Below are 8,941 nucleotides of genomic sequence, written 5' to 3'. Positions count from 1 at the left end.
AAGAGACGATTGGAGCATGTAATACTCTGGCTTTTTTTGGGAGGTGGGGCTGCCCAAGGAGCTGGTTTCTGTCTCACCAGACTCAGAGCACTGATAGGACCCAGCATACTGGAGAAGACTGGGGACCACTGAGAACAAAAGAGAGCTGGACAGCTTACTGCTGCTCTACAAAACCTGCAGACAGTACCACAGACAGACCTTACAAGGAAGAAGAAATTATTATCTCCTAAAAAAAATAATCCAGCAAATATCTCCAATAGAGAATTTATATTTACAAACTGAGAGAAAATATATCCACAGAAAATACTTGAGAGACTACTAGAATCTCTAGGTGGGATGACTGATAAAGGTCTTTCACTGTATAAAGCCAAGAGGTAAAAGAGATGGCTGCTTTTCCAAACGTGCATATCCCAACACAAAGTTATAAAGGCATATGAAGAAACAGGGAAACACAGCCCTATCAAATAAAAAAAAAATCCAGAAATTGACCCTAAAGAAAAATATTTATATGAATTACCTGACAAAAACTTCAAAATAACCATCATAAAGCTGTTCAACAAGCTCAGGAAAGGTGCATAAATAAGAATAGAATATCAACAAAGAGAAAATATAAAAATGAACTACACAGAAATTTTGGAGCTGAAGAATACCTGAACTAAAAAATTCACTAGAGGGGTTAAAGAGCACACTTGATCAAGCAGAAGAAAAAATCAGCAAATCAAAGAGAAGTCACTTAAAATTATCCAGAGGATCATAAAGAAAAAAGAGTGAAGAAAGCCTAAGGGACTTATATGACAACATCAAATGAACCCATATATGCATTATGGGAGTACCAGAAGGAGAAGAAAGAAAGGGGCAGAAAGCTTATTTAAAGAAATAATGACACTAATGAAAGAAATTAAAGATGATACAGATGGAGAGATATACCGTGTTCTTGGATTGTAAGAATCAACATTGTGAAAATGACTATACTACCCAAAGCAATCTACAGATTCAATGCAATCCCTATCAAACTACCAATGGCATTTTTTACAGAACTAGAACAAAAAATTTCACAATTTGTATGGAAACACAAAAGACCCCAAATAGCCAAAGCAATCTTGAGAAAGAAAAACGGAGCTGGAGGAATCAGCCTCCCTGACTTCAGACTATACTACAAAGCTACAATAATCAAGACAGTATGGTACTGGCACAAAAATACAAATATAGATCAATGGAACAGGATAGAAAGCCCAGAGATAAACCCATACACATATGGTCGCCTTATTTTTGATAAAGGAGGCAAGAATATACAATGGAGAAAAGACAGCCTCTTCAATAAGTGGTGCTGGGAAAACTGGACAGCTACATGGAAAAGAATGAAATTAGAATACTCCCTAACACCATACACAAAAATAAACTCAAAATGCATTAGAGACCTAAATGTAAGGCCAGACACTATCAAACTCTTAGAGGAAAACATAGGCAGAACACTCTATGACATAAATCACAGCAAGATCCTTTTTGACCCACCTCCTAGGAAATGGAAATAAAAAGAAAAATAAACAAATGGGACCTAATGAAACTTAAAAGCTATTGCACAGTAAAGGAAACCATAAACAAGACGAAAAGGCAACCGTCAGAATGGGAGAAAATATTTGCAAATGAAGCAACTGACAAAGGATTAATCTCCAAAATTTACAAGCAGCTCATGCAGCTCAATATCAAAGAAACAAAAAATCCAATCCAAAAATGGGCAGAAGACCTAAATAGACATTTCTCCAAAGAAGGTATACAGATTGCCAACAAACACATGAAAGGATGCTCAACATCACTAATCACTACAGAAATGCAAATCAAAACTACAATGAGGTATCACCTCACAGCAGTCAGAATGGCTAGCATCAAAAATTCTACAAACAATAAACGCTGGAGAGGGTGTGGAGAAAAGGGAACCTTCTTGCACTGTTGGTGGGAACGTAAATTGATACAGCCACTGTGGAGAACAGTATGGAGGGTCCTTAAAAAACTAAAAATAGAGCTACCATAAGACCCAGCAATCCCACTACTGGGCCTATACCCTGAGAAGACCATAATTCAAAAGGAGTCATGTACCACAATGTTCACTGCAGCTCTATTTACAACAGCCAGGACATGGAAGCAACCTAAATGTCCATCAACAGAGGAATGGATAGAGAAGATGTCGCACATATATACAATGGAATATTACTCAGCCATAAAAAGAAACGAAATTGAGTTATTTGTAGTGAGGTGGATGGACCTAGAGTCTGTCATACAGAGTGAAGTAAGTCAGAAAGAGAAAAACAAATACCATATGCTAACACATATATATGGAATCTAAAAAAACAAAATGGTTCTGAAGAACCTAGGGGCAGGACAGGAATAAAGATGCAGACGTAAAAATGGACTTGAGGACATGGGGAGGGGGAAGGGTAACCTGGGACGAAGTGAGAGAGTGGCATGGACATATATACACTACAAAATGTAAAATAGATAGCTAGTGGGAAGCAGCTGCATAGCACAGGGAGATCAGCTCGGTGCTTTGTGACCATCTAGAGGGGTGGGATAGGGCGGATGGGAGGGAGACGCAAGAGGGAGGAGATATGGGTATATATGTATATGTATAGTTGATTCACATTGTTATAAAGTAGAAACTAACACACCATTGTAAAGCAACTATACTCTAAAAAAGATGTTAAAAAAAAAAAAGAAAGAACGGCAAAATTTCTCAAATCTAAGGAAGGAAATGGACATCTACATTCAGAAGCCCGGTGAATTCCAATTATGATGAAGTCAATGTAATCACCCTGAGACAAATTATAATCAAATTGTCAAATATCAAAAAGACAAATATTTTGAAACCATCAAGAGAAAAGAGATCTAAGCAATGGGAGCTCTTATAAAACCATCAGTGGATTTGTCAGCAGAAACCTTGCTGGACAAGAGGGAGTGGGATGATATATTCAAAGTGCTGAAAGGCAAAAATTGCCAACCAAGAATACTATTTCTGGAGAAACTGTCCTTCAAAACGGAAGGATAAATAAAGACTTTCTTGTATAAACAAAGGCAGAGGGAGTTCATTACCACTAGACTTGCCTTAGAATAAATGCTAAAGGGAGTCCTTCAGTATGAAATATAAGAATACTAGAAAGGAACATGAAAGCATAAACTTCACTGGCAAAGGTAAATATAAAAACAAAACAGAATATTATAATACTCTAATGGTGGTATGTAAATCACTTAATTCTGGTATAGAATTTAAAAGACCAAAGTATAAAAAATATAACTATAAAAATGTGTTAATGGATACAGAATACAAATTATGTAGTTTGTGACATCAATAACATAAAGTGTGGCGGGAGAAGAAATAAAAAAGTAGAGGTTCTGTATGCAATTGAAATTGTTTTTGACTTAAAATAGATTGTTATAGCTATAAGATATTTTATATAATTCCCATGGAAATCACAAAAAAAACTATAAAAATACACAAAAGAAAATGGGAAAAGAATGAAAGCATGTTGCTACAAAATGTCAAGTAAACACAAAGGAAAATAGCAAGAGGAAAAGAGGGACAAAAGAGCTACAAACTAGACAGAAAACAATGAACAAAACAGCAATTGTAAGTCCTTCACTATCAATAATTATTTTAAATATATATGAATTTAACTCTCCAATCAAAATAATAGAGTGGCTGAATGCATTTTAAAAAAACCCAAATCCAACATATACTGTCTACAAGAGACTCATTTTATATTTAAGGCTACATACAGGCTGAAAGTGAAAGAATGGAAAAATATGTTCCATCCAAATGGTAACAAAAAGAGTAGAGGTAGCCATATTTGTATCAAACAAAACAGACTTTAAGTTAAGAACTGTCATAAGAGACAAAGAAGGACATTTATAATGATAAAAGGGTCAATTCAATAGAAATATATAACAATTATAAATATATATGGACCCAACATCAGAGCACCCAAATATATTAAGCAAATGTTGACAGAACTGAAAGGAGAAATAGATAGCAACACAACAATACTAGGATTTTTCAACACTAATAAATAGAACATCCATACAGAAGACCAATAAGGAAACAGAGAACCTGAACAACACTATAGGTCACTTTAGAACACTGTGGACCTGTCAGACATATATAAAACCCACATGGAACATTCTCTGGGGTAAATCACATGTTAAGTGACAAAACACGTCTTAATAAGTTTAAGAAGATTGAAAACATATCAAGTATCTATTCTTACCACAATGGAATGAAATTAGAGATGAATAGCGGAAAGAAAGTTGGAAAATTCACAAATATGTAGACATTAATATGCACATTCTTGAGCAATCAATGTGTCAAAAAATAAATCAAAAGGGAAATTAGAGCATCATGTGGTGTAAGAAGTTCCGCCTATTAACCCCCCTTTCTGACAATGAATTAGACACCTATCCATGAACAAAAGAATTGTTGTGGGATCTAGCACCGTATACCAATGGACCCAGGAGGAGTCTCGCCCACCTGTGCATCTGGTAATAGGCAGACAGACCTTGGTACAGACTTTGGAACCTGCAGAGACAGAAAACAGCAAACCTGCCCAGATTCCTCTCACTATGTTTAGGAAAAAACCTGGAGAGTGCTGAACTGGACAGATTCCCACTGACAAGAGAGAATTTACAGAAGTCCATCCTTCCTGAGGGGAGATTCCAGCATGGCATTGGAGAAAAAAAAATGTTCCCCCTACCAAAAATATACTGCATGGGGCTGATTTATCTGGCTGCAGTGATTTCTCCCTCAGGGGAAAAGGAGAACAGTGAGTGAGTGACTGGCTTCTCCAGTTGTGTGGGATACAGCTGGTGAAACTCATTTTTCTCCAGGAGCACCCAAAGTACTGAGGTGAGACTGGGGGGAGGAAGGATATTGGGAAAGAGGCAGATAAGAATTTCAAAGGGCATTAAAGGGAGCTCAGCAGCAAGCCCGCCCATGAGCCTCTGGGATTACCACACCCAGGGATCTCTCTTCTGGATCCTCAGGCCCCCAACATGCTGAGTGCTAAACCCACACCTCCTCCCACTCTGAGGCCAGTTCCTGTGTGTGCCTCCATGTGTAGTGCATGATAGAGAGCTCCAATAGACAAGGAAGCACACACAGAAAACAGGCCCCAGTCTATGGGCAAGGGAGAAAGCACAAACTTGAGCTATAGTGCCACTTTCTGGAAAATAAGAGAGGTTTCCAGTAGCCAGCCTGATGAGTTGTAAGAGCCAGAGAAGACATAAAACTTAAGAATTCTGCCACAAGAGGGCGCAAGAAGAGTGGAGCAGGTGTACTGATACAAAGAGGGAGAAAACCCAAGATAATAACACCACCATCAAACAGAATACTGCACCCTGAAGGTAATTAATAAAGATTTAAGGATATATCTTCTATTTTAAATGCAAAAGCAGCAATACAAAAGTACAAGGAATGTGAAAAATCAAGGAAATATATCATCACAAAAGGAAAATAATAATTCCCCAATAACAGAGCTAAAAGGCATGAAATTTTGTGATCTAGCTGATAAAGAATTCAAAATTGCTGTTTTAAAGAAACTCAATGAGCTACAAGAAAACTCAGAAAGATAATTCAACAAGGTCTTGAAAAAATACTTGATCAAAATGAAATAGGAATCATATAAGAGAACCAAATAGAAATTCTGCTGCTGAAGTACACAATAAATGAAATTAAAAATGCAATAGAGAGCATCTGCAGTACAATAGAGCAAATGGAAGAATGAATAAGTTAGTTAGAGGATAGGAATTTTGAATTAACCGAGTTAGAGGTGAACAAAGAAAAAGAGAATGAAAAAGACCAAGGAAAGCCTACATGGTATATTGGATTCCAGTAAAAGTACAAATATTAGAATAATCAAGAATCTTAAGAAGAGAGGACGAAAGGAGCAGAAATTTTATTTAAAGAAATAATAGTCAAGAACTTCCCAAACCTGGGGAGAGAACTGGACATCCAAATACATAAAACGAATACAGGCATACCTCATTTTATTGTGCTTCACTTTATGGCACTTTGCAGATACCATGTATTTTACAAACTGAAGGTTTGTGGCAACCCTGCATTGAGCATGTCTATTGGTGCCACTTTCCCAGCAGCATTTGCTCACTTTGTTTCTCTGTGCCACATTTTGGTAATTCTTGCAATATTTCAAAGTTTTTCATGAGTATTGTATTTTTTAGGGTGATCTGTGATTAGTGATCTTTGTTTCTATTGTAATTGTATTGGAGCACTACAAACTGCACCCACATAAGGCAGAGAACTTAACTGATAAATGTCGTGTGTGTTCTGACTGCTCTACCATCCAGCCGTTCCACTTTCTCTTCCTCTCCTCAGGCCTCCCTATTCCTTGAGACATATCAATATTTAAATTAGGCCAATAAATAACCCTACAATGGCCTCTAAGTGAAAGGAAGGGTTGCACATCTCTCACTATAAATCAAAAGCTAGAAATGGCATGGAGGGAGAAGATGGCAGAAGAGTAAGACGCGGAGATCACCTTCCTTCACACAGATACAGTAGAAATACATCTACACGTGGAACTGCTCCTACAGAACACCCACTGAATGCTGGCAGAAAACGTCCGACCTCCAAAAAGGCAAGAAACTCCCCCCGTACTTGGGTAGGGCAAAAGAAAAAAGAAATAACAGAGACAAAAGAATAGGGATGGCACCTGCACCAGTGGGAGGGAGCTGTGAAGGAGGAAAGGTGTCCACGCACTAGGAAGCCCCTTCGTGGGCGGAGACTGCGGGTGGCAGAGGGGGGAAGCTTCGGAGCCACGGAGGAGAGCGCAGCCACAGAGGTGCGGAGGGCAAAGCGGAGAGGTTCCCGCACGGAGGAGCAGTGCCGAACAGCACTCACCAGCCCGAGAGGCTTGTCTGCTCACCCGCCGGGGCGGGCGGGGCTGGGAGCTGAGGCTCGGCTTCGGTTGGATCGCAGGGAGAGGACTGGGGCTGGCGGCGTGAACACAGCCTGAAGGGGTTGGCGCACCACAGCTAGCCGGGAGGGAGACCGGGAAAAGGTCTGCAGCTGCCGAAGAGGCAAGAGACTTTTTCTTGCCTCTTTGTTTCGCTGCGCGCAAGGAGAGGGGATTCAGAGCGCCGCCTAAACGAACTCCAGAGAAGGACGCGAGCCGCGGCGATCAGCGCGGACCCCAGAGACGGGCGTGAGACGCTGGGGCTGCTGCTGCCGCCTCCAAAAAGCCTGTGTGTGAGCACAGGTCACTCTCCACACCGCCCCTCCCGGGAGCCTGTGCAGCCCGCCACTGCCAGGGTCCCGGGATCCGGGGACAACATCCCCGGGAGAACGCACTGCGCGCCTCGGGCTGGTGCAACGTCACGCCGGCCTCGGCCGCCGCAGGCTCGCCCCGCCTCCTCTGTACCCCTCCCTCCCCGTGGCCTGGGTGAGCCAGAGCCCCCGAAGCAGCTGCTCCTTTAACCCCGTCCTGTCTGGGCGGGGAACAGACACCCTCAGGCGACCTACACGCAGAGGCGGGTCCAAATCCAAAGCTGAACCCCAGGAGCTGTGCGAACAGGGAAGAGAAGGGGAAATCTCTCCCAGCAGCCTCAGAAGCAGCGGATTAAAACTCCACAAACAACTTGATGTGCCTGCATCTGCTGAATACCTGAATAGACAACGAATCATCCCAAATTCAGGAGGTGGACTCTGGGAGCAGGAGATACTAATTTTTCCCCTTTTCCTTTTTTTGTGACTGTATATGTATATGCTTCTGGGTGAGATTTTTGTCTGTATAGCTTTGCTTTACAATAGCTTTATTTTACTTCACTATATTATAGCCTCTTTCTTTCTTTCTTTCAATTTTTTCTCCCTTTTACTCTGAGCCATGTGGACGAAAGGCTCTTGGTGCTCCAGCCAGGCATCAGGGCCGTGCCTCTGAGGTGGGAGAGCCAACTTCAGAACACTGGTCCACAAGAGACCTCCCAGCTCCACGTAACACCAAACGGCAAAAATCTCCCAGAGATCTCCATCACAACATCAAAACCCAGCTTCACTCAACGACCAGCAAGCTACACTGCTGGACACCCTATGCCAAACAACTAGCTAGACAGGAACACAACCCCATCCATTAGCAGAGAGGCTGCCTAAAATCATAATAAGGCCACAGACACCCCAAAATACACCACCAGACGTGGATGTGCCCACCAGAAAGACAAGATCTAGCCTCATCCACCAGAACTCAGGCACTAGTTCCCTCCACCAGGAAGCCTACACAACCCACTGAACCAAACTTAGCCACTGGGGACAGATACAAAAAAAAACGGGAACTACGAACCTGCAGCCTGTGAAAAGGAGACCCCAAACACAGTAAGATAGGCAAAATGAGACGACAGAAAAACACACAGCAGATGAAGGAGCAGGCTCAAAACACACTGGACTTAATAAATGAAGAGGAAATAGGTAGTCTACCCGAAAAAGAATTCAGAATAATGATAGTAAGGATGATCCAAAATCTTGGAAATAGAATAGACAAAATGCAAGAAACATTTAACAAGGATGTAGAAGAACTAAAGAGGAACCAAGCAATGATGAAAAACACAATAAATGAAATTAAAAATACTCTAGATGGGATCAATAGTAGAATAACTGAGGCAGAAGAAAGGATAAGTGACCTGGAAGATAAAATGGTGGAAATAACTACTACAGAGCAGGATAAAGAAAAAAGAATGAAAAGAACTGAGGACAGTCTCAGGGACCTCTGGGACAACATTAAACGCGTCAACATTCGACTTATAGGGGTACCAGAAGAAGAAGAGAAAAAGAAAGGGACTGAGAAAATTTTTGAAGAGATTATAGTTGAAAGCTTCCCTAATATGGGAAAGGAAATAGTTAATCAAGTCCTGGAAGCACAGAGAGTCCCATACAGGATAAACCCAAGGAGGA

The sequence above is a fragment of the Balaenoptera acutorostrata genome, chromosome X, assembly GCF_949987535.1.
Source record: "Balaenoptera acutorostrata chromosome X, mBalAcu1.1, whole genome shotgun sequence".
In the NCBI taxonomy this organism is placed as follows: Eukaryota; Metazoa; Chordata; class Mammalia; order Artiodactyla; family Balaenopteridae; genus Balaenoptera; species Balaenoptera acutorostrata.
The sequence above is the reverse complement of the archived record's forward strand: the minus strand, read 5'-3'. Positions refer to the sequence as shown.